Source organism: Cryptomeria japonica, unplaced genomic scaffold (assembly GCF_030272615.1).
Source record: "Cryptomeria japonica unplaced genomic scaffold, Sugi_1.0 HiC_scaffold_108, whole genome shotgun sequence".
Classification (NCBI taxonomy): domain Eukaryota; kingdom Viridiplantae; phylum Streptophyta; class Pinopsida; order Cupressales; family Cupressaceae; genus Cryptomeria; species Cryptomeria japonica.
In genome coordinates, this window is record NW_026728930.1 from 272,759 (window position 1) to 295,000 (window position 22,242).

A 22,242-nucleotide genomic window follows, 5' to 3' on the forward strand; every position below is an offset into this window, starting at 1 on the left:
CGCCTCGGAATGGTCCAAGCATCGGACGCGCTTGGGGCGACTACCAGTGACAACCCCTTATCCCGCGATGCGTCCGATACACAGATAGTTCCAAGGCGGCCGAGGAGCCTCACCGCATAGCAATCGGGGTGCGAGGCGAGGGATGCGGCGAGAAGGACCCAACGGCTAGACGGAAGAGGCTTCAGGGCCGCCTCGGAATGGTCCAAGCATCGGACGCGCTTGGGGCGACTACCAGTGACAACCCCTTATCCCGCGACGCGTCCGATACACAGATAGTTCCAAGGCGGCCGAGGAGCCTCACCGCATAGCAATCGGGGTGCGAGGCGAGGGATGCGGCGAGAAGGACCCAACGGCTAGACGGAAGAGGCTTCAGGGCCGCCTCGGAATGGTCCAAGCATCGGACGCGCTTGGGGCGACTACCAGTGACAACCCCTTATCCCGCGACGCGTCCGATACACAGATAGTTCCAAGGCGGCCGAGGAGCCTCACCGCATAGCAATCGGGGTGCGAGGCGAGGGATGCGGCGAGAAGGACCCAACGGCTAGACGGAAGAGGCTTCAGGGCCGCCTCGGAATGGTCCAAGCATCGGACGCGCTTGGGGCGACTACCAGTGACAACCCCTTATCCCGCGACGCGTCCGATACACAGATAGTTCCAAGGCGGCCGAGGAGCCTCACCGCATAGCAATCGGGGTGCGAGGCGAGGGATGCGGCGAGAAGGACCCAACGGCTAGACGGAAGAGGCTTCAGGGCCGCCTGGGAATGGTCCATGCATCGCACGCGCTTGGGGCGACTACCAGTGACAACCCCTTATCCCGCGACGCGTCCGATACACAGATAGTTCCAAGGCGGCCGAGGAGCCTCACCGCATAGCAATCGGGGTGCGAGGCGAGGGATGCGGCGAGAAGGACCCAACGGCTAGACGGAAGAGGCTTCAGGGCCGCCTCGGAATGGTCCAAGCATCGGACGCGCTTGGGGCGACTACCAGTGACAACCCCTTATCCCGCGACGCGTCCGATACACAGATAGTTCCAAGGCGGCCGAGGAGCCTCACCGCATAGCAATCGGGGTGCGAGTCGAGGGATGCGGCGAGAAGGACCCAACGGCTAGACGGAAGAGGCTTCAGGGCCGCCTCGGAATGGTCCAAGCATCGGACGCGCTTGGGGCGACTACCAGTGACAACCCCTTATCCCGCGATGCGTCTGATACACAGATAGTTCCAAGGCGGCCGAGGAGCCTCACCGCATAGCAATCGGGGTGCGAGGCAAGGGATGCGGCGAGAAGGACCCAACGGCTAGACGGAAGAGGCTTCAGGGCCGCCTCGGAATGGTCCAAGCATCGGACGCGCTTGGGGCGACTACCGTTGCCAACCCCTTATCCCGCGATGCGTCTGATACACAGATAGTTCCGAGGCGGCCGAGGAGCCTCACCGCATAGCAATCGGGTTGCGAGGCAGATTATTGGGAAGGGAACCCCCTGGGATGCGGCTCAAGCAGTGCCCAAAGGGACTGGAATGCGGAATCACATCGAGAGACCCAAATGCTATACGAGGGCTCAAATCGAATTATCGATTTGGCCACGACATGGACGCATCGGAACGACTACCTTTGCCGAACCACTCGCAATTGCATCCATACCGAAACCAATAGACATTTCCGTTAGAGCCCTCGCATAGCATTCGGGAATCTCGCATGCCCCTCTAAATCGACCAATGCTGGCGCTCAACGAAAATCCGAGCGCTACCACCGTTCGAGCGCCAGCATTGGTCGAGTTAGAGGGGCACGGGGGAGAATGCTCCAGTCAACACCTCCCCTATATAAGTTATTTGTCCGATTCTCGCACAACCGTAGTCTGCCTCGTCGAATCAAACAACGGTCCCAGATTCCGACTTCCGTTCCGTAGAGACCCAAAAGCTAGATGGAGGCTCGCAAGAAAGAGAGTCGGCGCATAGCAATCGGGTTTCTCGAACGTTTAGGGACCGAGCTCACTTGCGGATAGGGCAAAATCCGCCAAGCAACCCAAAAGCTAGACGGGGGCTCGAATCGAATCGCCTAGGCGGCCACAACAACGACGTGTTGGATCGACTACCAGTGCCAAACCATTCAGCAAGACTAGTCTGTGTCGAGGCCGGATAGAGATTCTCAGAGAGCGCCCGTATAGCATTTAGGAGACCTGCCGCGTCCCTCACACTCGACAAATGGTGGTGCACGTTTATAAATCCGAGCGATCCCAACCCTTTCAAGCACCAACATCGGTCGAGATAGAGGGGCACGGAGGGGGCTGCGTGAGACAACACAGTCCCCTATATAAGTTATTTGTCCGATTCTCACACATCCGAAGAATGGTCATCAAATCGGACAACAGCCCAAACTTCCGACTTCCGTCCCAGAAAGCCCAAGAGCTATCTAAAACGTTCATGGCCGGAACTCGATCGCGGCTATACCAGTCCGCCAAGCAACCCAAAAGCTAGACTGGAGCTCTAGTCGAATCACCTCTGTGGCCATTGCAAGGACGTGTTGGAGCGACTACCATTGCCGAACCATTCCGCAGGTCGAGTCCATACCAAGGCCGCATAGAGATTCACGATGAGCTCCTGCATAGCAATCAGGAGACTTGCCGTGTCCATCACAATCGATAAATCCTGGTGCAAGATTTTTGCATCCGAGCGCTCCAACCAGTCGAGCACCAGCATCAATCGACATAAACGGGCACGGGGGGAGGATGCTCGAGAACACTACCTCCCCTATATAAGTTATTTGTCCGATTCTCAAGCAGCCGAAGTCTGGTCATCGAATCGGGTCAAAGACCACAACTTCCGACTTTACCCACAATGCAAGTCATCGAATCGAACATCGGCCCCCGAGTCGGACTCCATGCGTATGTCAGGTCATCGGACCCAAATTCCGCCTTCCTGCGCATGGCGGGCCATCAATATCAACTCGGTCATCGGACCCAAACTCCGCCTTTCTGCGCATGGCACGCCTTCAAATCGGTCATCGGACCCAAATTCCGCCTTCCTGTGCATGGCGGGCCATCAACATCAACTCGGTCATCGGACCCAAATTCCGCCTTTCTGCGCATGGCACGCCATCAACTCGGTCATCGGACCCAAATTCCGCCTTCCTGCGCATGGCAGGTCATCGGACACAAATTCAGACCTCGCCAATATGCCTACGTATCGAATCGGTCATCGGACCCAACTTCCGACTTCATCCATACTGTAGGGTCTTTGAGGTTGGCGCGGTGCGCTCAACCCGGGGAGTCGACCCATCGAAGCATACACCTCCCCTATATAAGCTATTTGTCCGATTCCCACACCTGTGTAGTTTGCACCTCTGACCAGGACATCGACCCCAACTTCCGAACTCGACTGCAACGACGGCACCAGCGCCTTGGTGCGCACCTTGCGACGCACAGTCCCAACATTCGCCTTCCTGCACATGGCAGGTCATCGGACCCAAATTCCGACCTCGCGAGTATGCCTACATATCGAATCGGTCATCGGACACAACTTCCGACTTCATCCATACCGTAGGGTCTTTGAGGTTGGCGCGGTGCGCTCAACCCGGGGAGTCGACCCAACGAAGCATACACCTCCCCTATATAAGCTATTTGTCCGATTCCCACACCTGTGTAGTTTGCACCTCCGATCAGGACATCGACCCCAACTTCCGAACTCGCCTGCAACGACCGAACCAGCGCCTTGGTGCGCACCTTGCAACGCACAGTGCCAACATTCGCCTTCCTGCACATGGCAGGTCATCGGACCCAAATTCCGACCTCGCGAGTATGCCTACATATCGAATCGGTCATCGGACCCAACTTCCGACTTCATCCATACCGTAGGGTCTTTGAGGTTGGCGCGGTGCGCTCAACCCGGGGAGTCGACCCAACGAAGCATACACCTCCCCTATATAAGCTATTTGTCCGATTCCCACACCTGTGTAGCTTGCACCTCCGATCAGGACATCGACCCCAACTTCCGAACTCGACTAAAAAGACCGCACCAGCACCTTGGTGTGCACCTTGCAACGCACAGTGCCAACATTCGCCTTCCTGCACATGGCAGGTCATCGGACCCAAATTCCGACCTCATGAGCATACCTACTAATCGAATCGGTCATCGGACCCAACTTCCGACTTCATCCATACCGTAGGGTCTTTGAGGTTGGCGCGGTGCGCTCAACCTGGGGAGTCGACCCATCGAAGCATACACCTCCCCTATATAAGCTATTTGTCCGATTCCGACACCTGTGTAGTTTGCACCTCCGCTCAGGACATCGACCCCAACTTCCGAACTCGCCTGCAACGACCGAACCAGCGCCTTGGTGCGCACCAAAAGTGCGCACTTTTGGAGGGCACTTTTGTGCGCTCCAAAGGTGCGCACTTTTGGAGGGCACTTTTGTGCGCTCCAAAGGTGCGCACTTTTGGAGGGCACTTTTTGGAGGGCACTTTTGTGCGCTCCAAAGGTGCGCACTTTTGGAGGGCACTTTTTGGAGGGCACTTTTCTGCGCTCCAAAGGTGCGCACTTTTGGAGGGCACTTTTTGGAGGGCACTTTTCTGCGCTCCAAAGGTGCGCACTTTTGGAGGGCACTTTTTGGAGGGCACTTTTCTGCGCTCCAAAGGTGCGCACTTTTGGAGGGCACTTTTTGGAGGGCACTTTTCTGCGCTCCAAAGGTGCGCACTTTTGGAGGGCACTTTTGTGCACTCCAAAGGTGCACACTTTTGGAGGGCACTTTTTGGAGGGCACTTTTCTGCACTCCAAAGGTGCGCACTTTTGGAGGGCACTTTTTGGAGGGCACTTTTGTGCGCTCCAAAGGTGCGCACTTTTGGAGGGCACTTTTTGGAGGGCACTTTTGTGCGCTCCAAAGGTGCGCACTTTTGGAGGGCACTTTTGTGCACTCCAAAGGTGCGCACTTTTGGAGGGCACTTTTCCTGCGCTCCAAAGGTGCACACCTAGGTGAGCACCTTCGACCACACCTTGTAGCACACCAAACTCTGACTTTCGACTTCATCCGCAATGCAGGGTCTTTGAGGTTGGCGCAATGCGCACAACCAGGGGAGTCGACCCATCAAACCCAACACCTCCCCTATATAAGCTATTTGTCTGATTCTCATACATGCGTAGCCTGCAGGAGCAATTAGGACATCGACCCCAACTTTCGGCTTCTAAACGAAAACAAGGTCTTTGAGGTTGGTGTAATGCGAACAACTAGGGGAGTCAACCCATCAAACCCAACACCTCCCCTATATAAGCTATTTGTCTGATTCTCATACATGTGTAGTCTACAGGAGCAATTAGGACATCGACCCCAACTTTTGACTTCTTAACGAAAACAAGGTCTTTGAGGTTGACGTAATGCGCACAACCAGGGGAGTCGACCCATCAAACCCAACACCTCCCCTATATAAGCTATTTGTCCGATTCTCATACATGTGTAGCCTACAGGAGCCATTAGGACATTGACCCCAACTTTTGACTTCTTAACGAAAACAAGGTCTTTGAGGTTGGCGTAATGCGCACAACCAAGGGAGTTGACCCATCAAACCCAACACCTCCCCTATATAAGCTATTTGTCTGATTCTCATACATGTGTAGCCTGCAACAACGATTAGGACATCCACCCCAACTTCTGAATTCGTCTGCGTTGACCGCACCAAAGGTGCACGCCTTGGTGCTCACCAAAATCCGACTTCCGACTTCTTCTGCTATGCGGGGTCTTTGAGGTTGGCGCAGTGCGCACAACCAGGGGAGTCAACCCACCGAATGCAACACCTCCCCTATATAAGCTATTTGTCTGATTCTCATACATGCGTAGACTGCAGCAATGATTAGGACATCCACCCCAACTTTTGACTTCTTAAACAAGACAGGGTCTTTGAAGTTGGTGCAGTGCACACAACCAGGGGAGTCGACCCATCAAACGCAACACCTCCCCTATATAAAGCTATTTGTCCGATTCTCATACGTGTAGTCTGCAGCAGCGATTAGGACATCGACCCCAACTTCCGAATTCGTTTGCATTGACCGCACCAAAGGTGCACGCCTTGGTGTGCACCTTGGAGTGCACTTTGGTGCTCACCTCGGTGCACACTTTGGTGTGCACCTCGGTGTGCACCAAAGGTGCGCACCTTGGAGCGCACCAAAGGTGTACACTTTGGAGCGCACCACATAGGGTCTTTGAGAGGTTGGCGCAGTGCGCACACCAAGGTGGGTGTTGAGGTGCGTGCCGAGGTGGGTGGGTGCTAGGGTGCGCTCCATGGTGGGTGCCAGGGTGGGTGCGTGCTAGGGTGGATTCCAAAGAGGGTCATAGGGTGGGTGCCAAGGTGGGTTGGTGATATAGTGGGTTCAAAGGTGGGTACTAGGGTGGGTTCCAAGGTGGGTCACAAGTTGGGTGCCAGGATGCGTGGGTGTTAGGTTGGGTGCCAAGGTGGGCTCCTGCGTGGGTGGGTGCTAGGGTGGGTTTCAAGGTGGACGCGAGGGCGGGTGCCAAGGTGGGTAACAAGTTGGGTGTTAGGATGGGTGAGTGCTAGAGTGGGTGCCAAGGTGGGTGGGTGCTAAGGTGGATGCCAAGGTGGTTCACAGGGTGGGTGGGTTCTAGGGTGAGTTCCAAGGTGGGTCACAGGTTTAGTGCTAGGGTGCGTGTCAAGGCGGGTGTCGAGGTGCCTGGGTGCTAGGGTGTGGATGCCAATGTGGGTCATAGGGTGGGTACTAGGGTGGGCTGCAATGTGGGTGCCAAGGTGGGTAACATGCTCGGTTGGTTCTAAATTGGGTGTCAGGGTGGGTGTGCACCCACCTTGCCCGAGGTGGGTGCCAAGGTGCCAGTGTGGGTGGGTGCTAAGGTGGATGCCAAGGTGGGTGAGAAGGTGGGTGATAGGTTGAGTGGTAGGATGGGTGGGTGCCAAGATGGGTCACAGGGTGGGTGCAAGGGTGGGTAGGTGCTAGGGTTGGTGTCAGGGTGGGTGGGTGCTAGGTTGGGTTCCAAGGTGGGTGCGAGGGTGAGTGTCAAGGTGGGTCACAGGTTAGGTGCTAGGATGGGTGAGTGCTAGGGTGCAAAGGTGCCAGGGTGGGTGCTAGGATGGGTCGATGCTAGGGTGAGTGGCAAGGTGGGTCCACAAGTGTCAAGGTGGGTGCCGAGGTGGGTGCCAACTTGGGTTCCAAGGTGGGTGCCAAGTGGGCGACTGCTATGGTGGATGCCAAGGTGGGTCACGGGGTGGGTGCCAAGTTGCTAGGTTGTGTTCCAAGGTGGGTGCCAACGTGGCTGCTAGGGTGCGTGGGTTAAAGGGTGTGTCACAACGTGGGTGCCAGGATGGGTGCGCACCCACACTGGCCAAGACGGGTGCAAGGTTGGGTTCCAAGCCCGGTCACAGGCTGGGTGCTAGGATGGGTGGGTGCCAAGGTGGGCACCAGGGTGGGTGCACCCACCCTGGCCAAGGTGGGTCACGGGGTGGGTCCTAGGGTGGGTAACAGGGTGGGTACTAAGGTGCGTGCCAAGGTGGGTCATGGGGTGGGTGCCAAGGTGGGCACCAGGGTGGGTGTGCACCAACCCTAGCCAGGGTAGGTCACGGGGTGGTTGTCGGGGTGGGCGTCAAGGAGCCAAGGTGGGTGGCAAGTAGCCAAGTTGCGTGCCAAGGTGGGTGTCGGGGTGGGTGCCAAGGATCCAAGGTGGGTGCCAAGGAACCAAGGTGGGTGTCTGGGTGGGTGCCGAGGTGGGAGCCAGGGTGGGTCCCAAGGTGAGTGCAAAGGTGGGTGCCAGGGTCAAGGTGAGTGCCAATGTGGGTTCCAAGGTGCCAGGGTCAGGGTGAGTGCCAATGTGGGTTCAAAGGTGCTAAGTTGGGTGCGAGGTTGGGTGCGAGGGTGGGTGGGTGCCAAGGTGTGCTAGGTGGAAGCCCGGGTGGGTCGGCATCCCATGGGTGTCGAGTTGGGTGCCTGATGGGTGCTTCTTGTCAAGTTTTAGTCGTCGGGACTCATTTCGAGCCTTAGAGGTCGTTTCTTGTCCGGTTGCCCTGTCTTCGACCTGGGAACCCAATTTTGGTCCTCGGGTCCCATTTTTTTTTGTCTCGCATCCCACTTTTGGCCTGTGGCCTTTTCGGGGTCGATTCTCGTTTTGGGCATCAGAGCATGTTTCTTCTCCTAAAACCCAATATTTGTTTATTAAGTCTCGGAACACATTTTTGTTCTCGTGGACCCATCATGGGTCTTGGAACGCATTTGTGGTCCTTGGGTCCCATTTTGCATCCCGAAACTTGTGTTTTGGTGCTTGATCCCTATTTTGGGTGCCCACCTTGCACCAAGTGCGCACCCGGGGCAAACCGAGCGCCTTGGTGCACCGGGGCAAGATCGAGCGTGCACCCGAGGCGCCCCGAACATGCACCAAGGTGCACTCGGCCCACATGTGAGCGCAGGTCGTTGCGCCCGAGGTGGTGTGTGGGCACCGCGTTGCAGACGGGACACTGCACGCACACGACGCCCCGTCCAGGTGCACGCACGTAGGCCGGGCCGGGTGCACACCCGACGCCCTAGCAAGGTGCGCGCACCCGGGCAGGGCTCACACTTGGCGAACGGGGCGCACTTCGCGAGGGAGGGTGTGCACCTCGACGGGGGTGGGTGGCCGGGGTGGATTCGCACGTGGGTCGCGGTTTGCTAAGTACACACTGCGACAAGCTCATAACGGGTGCGATCATACCAGCGTTAGTGCACCGGATCCCATCAGAACTCCGCAGTTAAGCGCGCTTGGGCCGGAGTAGTACTAGGATGGGTGACCTCCCGGGAAGTCCCGGTGTTGCACCCTTTCTTAGTTTTTCGCCGGGCGTCGCAATGCTATTTGAATAAACCTTTTGCCCGTTTGCGTTCTCGTCGGGGCCGGGCCGGGCCGGGGTGCGCTGCCCGCACTACCGCGCGCGCGGGGGCGACACCGAGCGCGCACCCGAGGCGCCCCGAGCACACAGGCCACGGTGCAACCCGGGCGTTGTGCGCGCACCCCGGTGCGCCCGAGGTGCTGCGCGCGCACCCAGGTGAAATCGGTGTGCACCTCGGCCAGTGCGCGCTCGGTCGAGTCGCGCACGTTGGCCAAGGTGCACGGTGATGTTTCTTACTCTAAGGTTCCGCACCAGACGCCCGGGACAGGTGAGCGAAGCTGGGCGGGGCCGGGTGCGCGGCCGGGGCAGGTGCACGCAGCTGGAGAGAGCTTTGGAGCACACCAGAGGTGCGCACCTTGGAGCACACTTCGGAGCGCACCAATGATGCGCTCCATTCAAAAGTTTCCTGAAAAGGCAAAAAAAGTTGAGATTATAGAATTTCCCACTTGAGAGATTGTAAAAAAAAAAAATTTAAAATGAAGGAAACGCGGGTGCCAAGGTGTGCGCGCCCGGGTGCGCAGCCCAGCCAAGGTGTGCGCACCAAGGCGCCCACCCTGGCGAAGGTGCACGCAAGGTGCGCACCCGAGGCAAACCGGACAATTAACCCAACTTTCGACTTCGCGCGCACCTGCGCACCTTGGAGCGCACTTCGGAGCGCTCCTTGTTGCGCACCAATCTTGGGCACCTCGGAGTGCACCATGGCGCCCACCAAGGTGCGCACCCGGGGCAAACCGAGCTCCGACTTCGTGCGCACCTTGGAGCGCACGAAAGGTGCGCACCATGGCGCCCACCAAGGTGCGCAGCCCAGCCAAGGCGTGCGCATCAAGGTGCGCACCCTGGCGAAGGTGCGCACCCGGGGCAAACCGAGCTCCGACTTCGTGCGCACCTTGGAGCGCACAAAGGGTGCGCAACCCAGCCAAGGTGTGCGCACCCCGGGCAAACCGAGCTCCGAATCGTGCGCACCTTGGAGCACACTTCGGAGCCCTCCTTGGTGCGCACCGATGTTGCGCACCTCGGAGCGCACCCGGGGAAAACAATGCAATTAACCCGACTTTCGACTTCGTGGGCACCTCGGAGCGCTCTCGGGTTCGCACCTCGGAGCACACCGAGGTGCGCACCTTTGATGCGCTGCCTTCACCAATTTCCAGAAAAGGCAAGAAAACATTGAGAAGGTGTGCGCACCGAGGTGCCCACCCTGGCGAAGGTGCACGCGAGGTGCGCACCCGGGGCAAACCGGGCTCCGACTTCGTGCACGCCATGCTGCGCACCTTGGAGGGCCATGGTGCGCACCTTGGAGCACACTTCGGAGCGCTCAATGGTGCCCAACCCAGCCAAGGTGCCCACCGCGGCGAAGGTGCACGCGAGGTGCGCACCCGGGGCAAACCGGGCTCCGACTTCGTGCACGCCGCACCTTGGAGCACACTTCGGAGCGCTCCTTGGTGCGCACCAGGGCGCGCAACCCAGCCGAGGTGCCCACCCCGGCGAAGGTGCACGCGGGGTGCGCACCCGAGGCAAACCGGGCTCCGACTTCGTGCACGCCATGGTGCCCACCGCGGCGAAGGTGCACGCGAGGTGCGCACCCGGGGCAAACCGGGCTCCGACTTCGTGCACGCCGCACCTTGGAGCACACTTCGGAGCGCTCCTTGGTGCGCACCAGGGCGCGCAACCCAGCCGAGGTGCCCACCCCGGCGAAGGTGCACGCGAGGTGCGCACCCGGGGCAAACCGGGCTCCGACTTCGTGCACGCCATGGTGCCCACCGCGGCGAAGGTGCACGCGAGGTGCGCACCCGGGGCAAACCGGGCTCCGACTTCGTGCACGCCGCACCTTGGAGCACACTTCGGAGCGCTCCTTGGTGCGCACCATGGTGCCCACCAGGGCGCGCAACCCCGCCGAAGGTGCACGCGAGGTGCGCACCCGGGGCAAACCGGGCTCCGACTTCGTGCACGCCGCACCTTGGAGCACACTTCGGAGCGCTCCTTGGTGCGCACCAGGGCGCGCAACCCCGCCGAAGGTGCACGCGAGGTGCGCACCCGGGGCAAACCGGGCTCCGACTTCGTGCACGCCATGGTGCGCACCAGGGTGCCCACCGCGGCGAAGGTGCGCACCCGGGGCAAACCGGGCTCCGACTTCGTGCACGCCGCACCTTGGAGCACACTTCGGAGCGCTCCTTGGTGCGCACCAGGGCGCGCAACCCAGCCGAGGTGCCCACCCCGGCGAAGGTGCACGCGAGGTGCGCACCCGGGGCAAACCGGGCTCCGACTTCGTGCACGCCATGGTGCCCACCGCGGCGAAGGTGCGCACCCGGGGCAAACCGGGCTAGGACTTCGTGCACGCCGCACCTTGGAGCACACTTCGGAGCGCTCCTTGGTGCGCACCATGGTGCCCACCAGGCCGCGCAACCCAGCCAAGGTGTGCGCACCAAGGTGCACGCGAGGTGCGCACCCGGGGCAAACCGGGGTCCGGCTTCGTGCACGCCGCACCTTGGAGCACACATCGGGGCGCTCCCGGGTTCGCACCGGCGTTGCGCACCGTGGTGGGCACCTCGGAGCGCACCGTGGTGGGCACCTCGGAGCACACCAAGGTGGGCAGCGAGGTGCGCACCTTTGATGCGATGCCTTCACTAATTTCCATAAAAGGCAAAAGAAAACGAGATTTTAAAATTTCCGTTTTGAAAGATAGTGAGAAAAAGGGAATGCTGGTGCCATCTTGAGCCCGCCCTGGTGCGCAGCCCAGCCAAGGTGTGCGCACCAAGGTGCCCACCCTGGCGAAGGTGCGCGCCCGGGCAATTAACCCAACTTCCAACTTCGCGCGCGCCAGGGTGGGAGCGCACCCAACAACCGGGCCTGGGAAGAGCCAATGCGAGAAACCCCACCAAACGCTCTGACAAAAAAAGAGGGGGCGCTCCAGTAACCCCGCTTCGGAGCGCACCCTGGGCAAACCCAGCCAGGGTGCCCACCCCGGCCAAGGTGCAGGCGAGGTGCGCACCCGGGGCAAACCGGGCTCCGACAACGTGCACGCCGCACCTTGGAGCACACTTCGTAGCGCTCCCGGGTGCGCACCTCAGAGCACACCAAGGTGGGCAGCGAGGTGCGCACCTTTGATGCGCTGCCTTCACTAATTTCCAGAAAAGGCAAAAAAAAGAGGAGATTTTAAAATTTCCGTTTTGAAAGATAGTGAAAAAAACGGAACGCGGGTGCCATCTTGAGCCCGCCCGGGTGCACAGCCCAGGTAAGGTGCCCACCCTGGCAAAGGTGCGCACCCGGGCAATTAACCCTACTTCCGACTTCGTGCGCGCCAGGGTGGCAACCGGGCCTGGGAAGAGCCAATGCGAGAAACCCCACCAAACGCTCCGACAAAAAAAGAGGCGGCGCTCCAATAACCCCGCTTCGGAGCGCAGCCGGGGCAAACCCAGCCAAGGTGCCCACCCCGACGAAGGTGCACGCGAGGTGCGCACCCGGGGCAAACCGGGCTCCGACAACGTGCACGCAGCACCTTGGAGCACACTTCGAAGCACTCCCGGGTGCCCACCGGCGTTGCGCACCGTGGTGGGCAGCGAGGTGCGCACCTTTGATGCGCTGCCTTCACTAATTTCCAGAAAAGGCAAAAAAAAATGAGATTTTAAAATTTCCGTTTTGAAAGATAGTGAAAAAAACGGAACGCGGGTGCCATCTTGAGCCCGCCCTGGTGCGCAGCCCAGGCAAGGCATGCGCACCAAGGTGCCCACCCGCGGTGCACACCCGGGGCAAACCGGGCTCCGACTTCGTGCAGGCCGCACCTTGGAGCACACTTCGGAGCGCTCCTTGGTGCGCACCATGGTGCCCACCAGGGCGCACCCGGGGCAAACCGGGCTCCGACTTCGTGCACGCCGCACCTTGGAGCACACATCGGAGCGCTCCCAGGTTCGCACCAGCGTTGCGCACCTTTGATGCGCTGCCTTCACTAATTTCCAGAAAAGGCAAAAAAAAACGATATTTTAAAATTTCCGTTCTGAAAGATAGTGAAAAAAACGGAACGCGGGTGCCATCTTGAGCCCTTCCTGGTGCGCAGCCCAGGCAAGTTGTGCGCACCAAGGTGCCCACCCTGGCGGAGGTGCGCGCCCGGGGCAAACCGGGCTCCGACTTCGTGCACTGCATGGTGCCCACCAAGGCGCGCAACCCAGCCAAGGTGCCCACCGCAGCGAAGGTGCACGCGAGGTGCGCACCCGAGGTGCACACCCGGGGCAAACCGAGCTCCGACTTCGTGCACGCCGCACCTTGGAGCACACTTCAGAGCGCTCCTTGGTGCGCACCAGGGCGCGCAACCCAGCCAAGGTGCTCACCCCGGCGAAGGTGCACGCGAGGTGCGCACCCGGGGCAAGCCGGGCTCGGACTTCGTGCACGCCGCACCTTGGAGCACACATCGGAGCGCTCCCGGGTTCGCACCAGCATTGCGCACCTTTGATGCGCTGCCTTCACTAATTTCCAGAAAAGGCAAAAAAAAAAAAAAAACGAGATTTTAAAATTTCCGTTTTGAAAGATAGTGAAAAAAACGGAACGCGGGTGCCATCTTGAGCCCGCCCTGGTGTGCAGCCCAGGCAAGTTGTGCGCACCAAGGCACCCACCCTGGCCAAGGTGGGTCACGGGGTGGGTCCTAGGGTGGGTAACGGGGTGGGTACTAAGGTGCGTGCCAAGGTGGGTCATGGGGTGGGTGCCAAGGTGGGCACCAGGGTGGGTGTGCACCAACCCTAGCCAGGGTAGGTCACGGGGTGGTTGTCGGGGTGGGCGTCAAGGAGCCAAGGTGGGTGGCAAGTAGCCAAGTTGCGTGCCAAGGTGGGTGTCGGGGTGGGTGCCAAGGATCCAAGGTGGGTGCCAAGGAACCAAGGTGGGTGTCTGGGTGGGTGCCGAGGTGGGAGCCAGGGTGGGTCCCAAGGTGAGTGCAAAGGTGGGTGCCAGGGTCAAGGTGAGTGCCAATGTGGGTTCCAAGGTGCCAGGGTCAGGGTGAGTGCCAATGTGGGTTCAAAGGTGCTAAGTTGGGTGCGAGGTTGGGTGCGAGGGTGGGTGGGTGCCAAGGTGTGCTAGGTGGAAGCCCGGGTGGGTCGGCATCCCATGGGTGTCGAGTTGGGTGCCTGATGGGTGCTTCTTGTCAAGTTTTAGTCGTCGGGACTCATTTCGAGCCTTAGAGGTCGTTTCTTGTCCGGTTGCCCTGTCTTCGACCTGGGAACCCAATTTTGGTCCTCGGGTCCCATTTTTTTTTGTCTCGCATCCCACTTTTGGCCTGTGGCCTTTTCGGGGTCGATTCTCGTTTTGGGCATCAGAGCATGTTTCTTCTCCTAAAACCCAATATTTGTTTATTAAGTCTCGGAACACATTTTTGTTCTCGTGGACCCATCATGGGTCTTGGAACGCATTTGTGGTCCTTGGGTCCCATTTTGCATCCCGAAACTTGTGTTTTGGTGCTTGATCCCTATTTTGGGTGCCCACCTTGCACCAAGTGCGCACCCGGGGCAAACCGAGCGCCTTGGTGCACCGGGGCAAGATCGAGCGTGCACCCGAGGCGCCCCGAACATGCACCAAGGTGCACTCGGCCCACATGTGAGCGCAGGTCGTTGCGCCCGAGGTGGTGTGTGGGCACCGCGTTGCAGACGGGACACTGCACGCACACGACGCCCCGTCCAGGTGCACGCACGTAGGCCGGGCCGGGTGCACACCCGACGCCCTAGCAAGGTGCGCGCACCCGGGCAGGGCTCACACTTGGCGAACGGGGCGCACTTCGCGAGGGAGGGTGTGCACCTCGACGGGGGTGGGTGGCCGGGGTGGATTCGCACGTGGGTCGCGGTTTGCTAAGTACACACTGCGACAAGCTCATAACGGGTGCGATCATACCAGCGTTAGTGCACCGGATCCCATCAGAACTCCGCAGTTAAGCGCGCTTGGGCCGGAGTAGTACTGGGATGGGTGACCTCCCGGGAAGTCCCGGTGTTGCACCCTTTCTTAGTTTTTCGCCGGGCGTCGCAATGCTATTTGAATAAACCTTTTGCCCGTTTGCGTTCTCGTCGGGGCCGGGCCGGGCCGGGGTGCGCTGCCCGCACTACCGCGCGCGCGGGGGCGACACCGAGCGCGCACCCGAGGCGCCCCGAGCACACAGGCCACGGTGCAACCCGGGCGTTGTGCGCGCACCCCGGTGCGCCCGAGGTGCTGCGCGCGCACCCAGGTGAAATCGGTGTGCACCTCGGCCAGTGCGCGCTCGGTCGAGTCGCGCACGTTGGCCAAGGTGCACGGTGATGTTTCTTACTCTAAGGTTCCGCACCAGACGCCCGGGACAGGTGAGCGAAGCTGGGCGGGGCCGGGTGCGCGGCCGGGGCAGGTGCACGCAGCTGGAGAGAGCTTTGGAGCACACCAGAGGTGCGCACCTTGGAGCACACTTCGGAGCGCACCAATGATGCGCTCCATTCAAAAGTTTCCTGAAAAGGCAAAAAAAGTTGAGATTATAGAATTTCCCACTTGAGAGATTGTAAAAAAAAAAAATTTAAAATGAAGGAAACGCGGGTGCCAAGGTGTGCGCGCCCGGGTGCGCAGCCCAGCCAAGGTGTGCGCACCAAGGCGCCCACCCTGGCGAAGGTGCACGCAAGGTGCGCACCCGAGGCAAACCGGACAATTAACCCAACTTTCGACTTCGCGCGCACCTGCGCACCTTGGAGCGCACTTCGGAGCGCTCCTTGTTGCGCACCAATCTTGGGCACCTCGGAGTGCACCATGGCGCCCACCAAGGTGCGCACCCGGGGCAAACCGAGCTCCGACTTCGTGCGCACCTTGGAGCGCACGAAAGGTGCGCACCATGGCGCCCACCAAGGTGCGCAGCCCAGCCAAGGCGTGCGCATCAAGGTGCGCACCCTGGCGAAGGTGCGCACCCGGGGCAAACCGAGCTCCGACTTCGTGCGCACCTTGGAGCGCACAAAGGGTGCGCAACCCAGCCAAGGTGTGCGCACCCCGGGCAAACCGAGCTCCGAATCGTGCGCACCTTGGAGCACACTTCGGAGCCCTCCTTGGTGCGCACCGATGTTGCGCACCTCAGAGCGCACCCGGGGAAAACAATGCAATTAACCCGACTTTCGACTTCGTGGGCACCTCGGAGCGCTCTCGGGTTCGCACCTCGGAGCACACCGAGGTGCGCACCTTTGATGCGCTGCCTTCACCAATTTCCAGAAAAGGCAAGAAAACATTGAGAAGGTGTGCGCACCGAGGTGCCCACCCTGGCGAAGGTGCACGCGAGGTGCGCACCCGGGGCAAACCGGGCTCCGACTTCGTGCACGCCATGCTGCGCACCTTGGAGGGCCATGGTGCGCACCTTGGAGCACACTTCGGAGCGCTCAATGGTGCCCAACCCAGCCAAGGTGCCCACCGCGGCGAAGGTGCACGCGAGGTGCGCACCCGGGGCAAACCGGGCTCCGACTTCGTGCACGCCGCACCTTGGAGCACACTTCGGAGCGCTCCTTGGTGCGCACCAGGGCGCGCAACCCAGCCGAGGTGCCCACCCCGGCGAAGGTGCACGCGGGGTGCGCACCCGAGGCAAACCGGGCTCCGACTTCGTGCACGCCATGGTGCCCACCGCGGCGAAGGTGCACGCGAGGTGCGCACCCGGGGCAAACCGGGCTCCGACTTCGTGCACGCCGCACCTTGGAGCACACTTCGGAGCGCTCCTTGGTGCGCACCAGGGCGCGCAACCCAGCCGAGGTGCCCACCCCGGCGAAGGTGCACGCGAGGTGCGCACCCGGGGCAAACCGGGCTCCGACTTCGTGCACGCCATGGTGCCCACCGCGGCGAAGGTGCACGCGAGGTGCGCACCCGGGGCAAACCGGGCTCCGACTTCGTGCACGCCGCACCTTGGAGCACACTTCGGAGCGCTCCTTGGTGCGCACCATGGTGCCCACCAGGGCGCGCAACCCCGCTGAAGGTGCACGCGAGGTGCGCACCCGGGGCAAACCGGGCTCCGACTTCGTGCACGCCGCACCTTGGAGCACACTTCGGAGCGCTCCTTGGTGCGCACCAGGGCGCGCAACCCCGCCGAAGGTGCACGCGAGGTGCGCACCCGGGGCAAACCGGGCTCCGACTTCGTGCACGCCATGGTGCGCACCAGGGTGCCCACCGCGGCGAAGGTGCGCACCCGGGGCAAACCGGGCTCCGACTTCGTGCACGCCGCACCTTGGAGCACACTTCGGAGCGCTCCTTGGTGCGCACCAGGGCGCGCAACCCAGCCGAGGTGCCCACCCCGGCGAAGGTGCACGCGAGGTGCGCACCCGGGGCAAACCGGGCTCCGACTTCGTGCACGCCATGGTGCCCACCGCGGCGAAGGTGCGCACCCGGGGCAAACCGGGCTAGGACTTCGTGCACGCCGCACCTTGGAGCACACTTCGGAGCGCTCCTTGGTGCGCACCATGGTGCCCACCAGGCCGCGCAACCCAGCCAAGGTGTGCGCACCAAGGTGCACGCGAGGTGCGCACCCGGGGCAAACCGGGGTCCGGCTTCGTGCACGCCGCACCTTGGAGCACACATCGGGGCGCTCCCGGGTTCGCACCGGCGTTGCGCACCGTGGTGGGCACCTCGGAGCGCACCGTGGTGGGCACCTCGGAGCACACCAAGGTGGGCAGCGAGGTGCGCACCTTTGATGCGATGCCTTCACTAATTTCCATAAAAGGCAAAAGAAAACGAGATTTTAAAATTTCCGTTTTGAAAGATAGTGAGAAAAAGGGAATGCTGGTGCCATCTTGAGCCCGCCCTGGTGCGCAGCCCAGCCAAGGTGTGCGCACCAAGGTGCCCACCCTGGCGAAGGTGCGCGCCCGGGCAATTAACCCAACTTCCAACTTCGCGCGCGCCAGGGTGGGAGCGCACCCAACAACCGGGCCTGGGAAGAGCCAATGCGAGAAACCCCACCAAACGCTCTGACAAAAAAAGAGGGGGCGCTCCAGTAACCCCGCTTCGGAGCGCACCCTGGGCAAACCCAGCCAGGGTGCCCACCCCGGCCAAGGTGCAGGCGAGGTGCGCACCCGGGGCAAACCGGGCTCCGACAACGTGCACGCCGCACCTTGGAGCACACTTCGTAGCGCTCCCGGGTGCGCACCTCAGAGCACACCAAGGTGGGCAGCGAGGTGCGCACCTTTGATGCGCTGCCTTCACTAATTTCCAGAAAAGGCAAAAAAAAGAGGAGATTTTAAAATTTCCGTTTTGAAAGATAGTGAAAAAAACGGAACGCGGGTGCCATCTTGAGCCCGCCCGGGTGCACAGCCCAGGTAAGGTGCCCACCCTGGCAAAGGTGCGCACCCGGGCAATTAACCCTACTTCCGACTTCGTGCGCGCCAGGGTGGCAACCGGGCCTGGGAAGAGCCAATGCGAGAAACCCCACCAAACGCTCCGACAAAAAAAGAGGCGGCGCTCCAATAACCCCGCTTCGGAGCGCAGCCGGGGCAAACCCAGCCAAGGTGCCCACCCCGACGAAGGTGCACGCGAGGTGCGCACCCGGGGCAAACCGGGCTCCGACAACGTGCACGCAGCACCTTGGAGCACACTTCGAAGCACTCCCGGGTGCCCACCGGCGTTGCGCACCGTGGTGGGCAGCGAGGTGCGCACCTTTGATGCGCTGCCTTCACTAATTTCCAGAAAAGGCAAAAAAAAATGAGATTTTAAAATTTCCGTTTTGAAAGATAGTGAAAAAAACGGAACGCGGGTGCCATCTTGAGCCCGCCCTGGTGCGCAGCCCAGGCAAGGCATGCGCACCAAGGTGCCCACCCGCGGTGCACGCCCGGGGCAAACCGGGCTCCGACTTCGTGCAGGCCGCACCTTGGAGCACACTTCGGAGCGCTCCTTGGTGCGCACCATGGTGCCCACCAGGGCGCACCCGGGGCAAACCGGGCTCCGACTTCGTGCACGCCGCACCTTGGAGCACACATCGGAGCGCTCCCAGGTTCGCACCAGCGTTGCGCACCTTTGATGCGCTGCCTTCACTAATTTCCAGAAAAGGCAAAAAAAAACGATATTTTAAAATTTCCGTTCTGAAAGATAGTGAAAAAAACGGAACGCGGGTGCCATCTTGAGCCCTTCCTGGTGCGCAGCCCAGGCAAGTTGTGCGCACCAAGGTGCCCACCCTGGCGGAGGTGCGCGCCCGGGGCAAACCGGGCTCCGACTTCGTGCACTGCATGGTGCCCACCAAGGCGCGCAACCCAGCCAAGGTGCCCACCGCAGCGAAGGTGCACGCGAGGTGCGCACCCGAGGTGCACACCCGGGGCAAACCGAGCTCCGACTTCGTGCACGCCGCACCTTGGAGCACACTTCAGAGCGCTCCTTGGTGCGCACCAGGGCGCGCAACCCAGCCAAGGTGCTCACCCCGGCGAAGGTGCACGCGAGGTGCGCACCCGGGGCAAGCCGGGCTCGGACTTCGTGCACGCCGCACCTTGGAGCACACATCGGAGCGCTCCCGGGTTCGCACCAGCATTGCGCACCTTTGATGCGCTGCCTTCACTAATTTCCAGAAAAGGCAAAAAAAAAAAAAAAACGAGATTTTAAAATTTCCGTTTTGAAAGATAGTGAAAAAAACGGAACGCGGGTGCCATCTTGAGCCCGCCCTGGTGTGCAGCCCAGGCAAGTTGTGCGCACCAAGGCACCCACCCTGGCCAAGGTGGGTCACGGGGTGGGTCCTAGGGTGGGTAACGGGGTGGGTACTAAGGTGCGTGCCAAGGTGGGTCATGGGGTGGGTGCCAAGGTGGGCACCAGGGTGGGTGTGCACCAACCCTAGCCAGGGTAGGTCACGGGGTGGTTGTCGGGGTGGGCGTCAAGGAGCCAAGGTGGGTGGCAAGTAGCCAAGTTGCGTGCCAAGGTGGGTGTCGGGGTGGGTGCCAAGGATCCAAGGTGGGTGCCAAGGAACCAAGGTGGGTGTCTGGGTGGGTGCCGAGGTGGGAGCCAGGGTGGGTCCCAAGGTGAGTGCAAAGGTGGGTGCCAGGGTCAAGGTGAGTGCCAATGTGGGTTCCAAGGTGCCAGGGTCAGGGTGAGTGCCAATGTGGGTTCAAAGGTGCTAAGTTGGGTGCGAGGTTGGGTGCGAGGGTGGGTGGGTGCCAAGGTGTGCTAGGTGGAAGCCCGGGTGGGTCGGCATCCCATGGGTGTCGAGTTGGGTGCCTGATGGGTGCTTCTTGTCAAGTTTTAGTCGTCGGGACTCATTTCGAGCCTTAGAGGTCGTTTCTTGTCCGGTTGCCCTGTCTTCGACCTGGGAACCCAATTTTGGTCCTCGGGTCCCATTTTTTTTTGTCTCGCATCCCACTTTTGGCCTGTGGCCTTTTCGGGGTCGATTCTCGTTTTGGGCATCAGAGCATGTTTCTTCTCCTAAAACCCAATATTTGTTTATTAAGTCTCGGAACACATTTTTGTTCTCGTGGACCCATCATGGGTCTTGGAACGCATTTGTGGTCCTTGGGTCCCATTTTGCATCCCGAAACTTGTGTTTTGGTGCTTGATCCCTATTTTGGGTGCCCACCTTGCACCAAGTGCGCACCCGGGGCAAACCGAGCGCCTTGGTGCACCGGGGCAAGATCGAGCGTGCACCCGAGGCGCCCCGAACATGCACCAAGGTGCACTCGGCCCACATGTGAGCGCAGGTCGTTGCGCCCGAGGTGGTGTGTGGGCACCGCGTTGCAGACGGGACACTGCACGCACACGACGCCCCGTCCAGGTGCACGCACGTAGGCCGGGCCGGGTGCACACCCGACGCCCTAGCAAGGTGCGCGCACCCGGGCAGGGCTCACACTTGGCGAACGGGGCGCACTTCGCGAGGGAGGGTGTGCACCTCGACGGGGGTGGGTGGCCGGGGTGGATTCGCACGTGGGTCGCGGTTTGCTAAGTACACACTGCGACAAGCTCATAACGGGTGCGATCATACCAGCGTTAGTGCACCGGATCCCATCAGAACTCCGCAGTTAAGCGCGCTTGGGCCGGAGTAGTACTGGGATGGGTGACCTCCCGGGAAGTCCCGGTGTTGCACCCTTTTTTAGTTTTTCGCCGGGCGTCGCAATGCTATTTGAATAAACCTTTTGCCCGTTTGCGTTCTCGTCGGGGCCGGGCCGGGCCGGGGTGCACTGCCCGCACTACCGCGCGCGCGGGGGGCGACACCGAGCGCGCACCCGAGGCGCCCCGAGCACACAGGCCACGGTGCAACCCGGGCGTTGTGCGCGCACCCCGGTGCGCCCGAGGTGCTGCGCGCGCACCCAGGTGAAATCGGTGTGCACCTCGGCCAGTGCGCGCTCGGTCGAGTCGCGCACGTTGGCCAAGGTGCACGGTGATGTTTCTTACTCTAAGGTTCCGCACCAGACGCCCGGGACAGGTGAGCGAAGCTGGGCGGGGCCGGGTGCGCGGCCGGGGCAGGTGCACGCAGCTAGAGAGAGCTTTGGAGCACACCAGAGGTGCGCACCTTGGAGCACACTTCGGAGCGCACCAATGATGCGCTCCATTCAAAAGTTTCCTGAAAAGGCAAAAAAAGTTGAGATTATAGAATTTCCCACTTGAGAGATTGTAAAAAAAAAAAATTTAAAATGAAGGAAACGCGGGTGCCAAGGTGTGCGCGCCCGGGTGCGCAGCCCAGCCAAGGTGTGCGCACCAAGGCGCCCACCCTGGCGAAGGTGCACGCAAGGTGCGCACCCGAGGCAAACCGGACAATTAACCCAACTTTCGACTTCGCGCGCACCTGCGCACCTTGGAGCGCACTTCGGAGCGCTCCTTGGTGCGCACCAATCTTGGGCACCTCGGAGTGCACCATGGCGCCCACCAAGGTGCGCACCCGGGGCAAACCGAGCTCCGACTTCGTGCGCACCTTGGAGCGCACGAAAGGTGCGCACCATGGCGCCCACCAAGGTGCGCAGCCCAGCCAAGGCGTGCGCATCAAGGTGCGCACCCTGGCGAAGGTGCGCACCCGGGGCAAACCGAGCTCCGACTTCGTGCGCACCTTGGAGCGCACAAAGGGTGCGCAACCCAGCCAAGGTGTGCGCACCCCGGGCAAACCGAGCTCCGAATCGTGCGCACCTTGGAGCACACTTCGGAGCCCTCCTTGGTGCGCACCGATGTTGCGCACCTCGGAGCGCACCCGGGGAAAACAATGCAATTAACCCGACTTTCGACTTCGTGGGCACCTCGGAGCGCTCTCGGGTTCGCACCTCGGAGCACACCGAGGTGCGCACCTTTGATGCGCTGCCTTCACCAATTTCCAGAAAAGGCAAGAAAACATTGAGAAGGTGTGCGCACCGAGGTGCCCACCCTGGCGAAGGTGCACGCGAGGTGCGCACCCGGGGCAAACCGGGCTCCGACTTCGTGCACGCCATGCTGCGCACCTTGGAGGGCCATGGTGCGCACCTTGGAGCACACTTCGGAGCGCTCA

General features: G+C 61.0%; 3 non-coding genes across 3 annotated transcripts; all 3 read left to right on the forward strand.

Annotated features, from left to right (window-relative positions):
- The first annotated feature begins 8,672 nt into the window (after positions 1-8,672).
- LOC131865286 (5S ribosomal RNA) lies at positions 8,673-8,791 on the forward strand. The gene has a single exon (XR_009364014.1). It is a non-coding gene; the product is annotated as a 5S ribosomal RNA (ribosomal RNA).
- A 5,915-nt stretch (positions 8,792-14,706) lies between these two features.
- LOC131865320 (5S ribosomal RNA) lies at positions 14,707-14,825 on the forward strand. Its single transcript, XR_009364048.1, has one exon. It is a non-coding gene; the product is annotated as a 5S ribosomal RNA (ribosomal RNA).
- A 5,915-nt stretch (positions 14,826-20,740) lies between these two features.
- LOC131865321 (5S ribosomal RNA) lies at positions 20,741-20,859 on the forward strand. Its single transcript, XR_009364049.1, has one exon. It is a non-coding gene; the product is annotated as a 5S ribosomal RNA (ribosomal RNA).
- Positions 20,860-22,242: the final 1,383 nt, after the last annotated feature.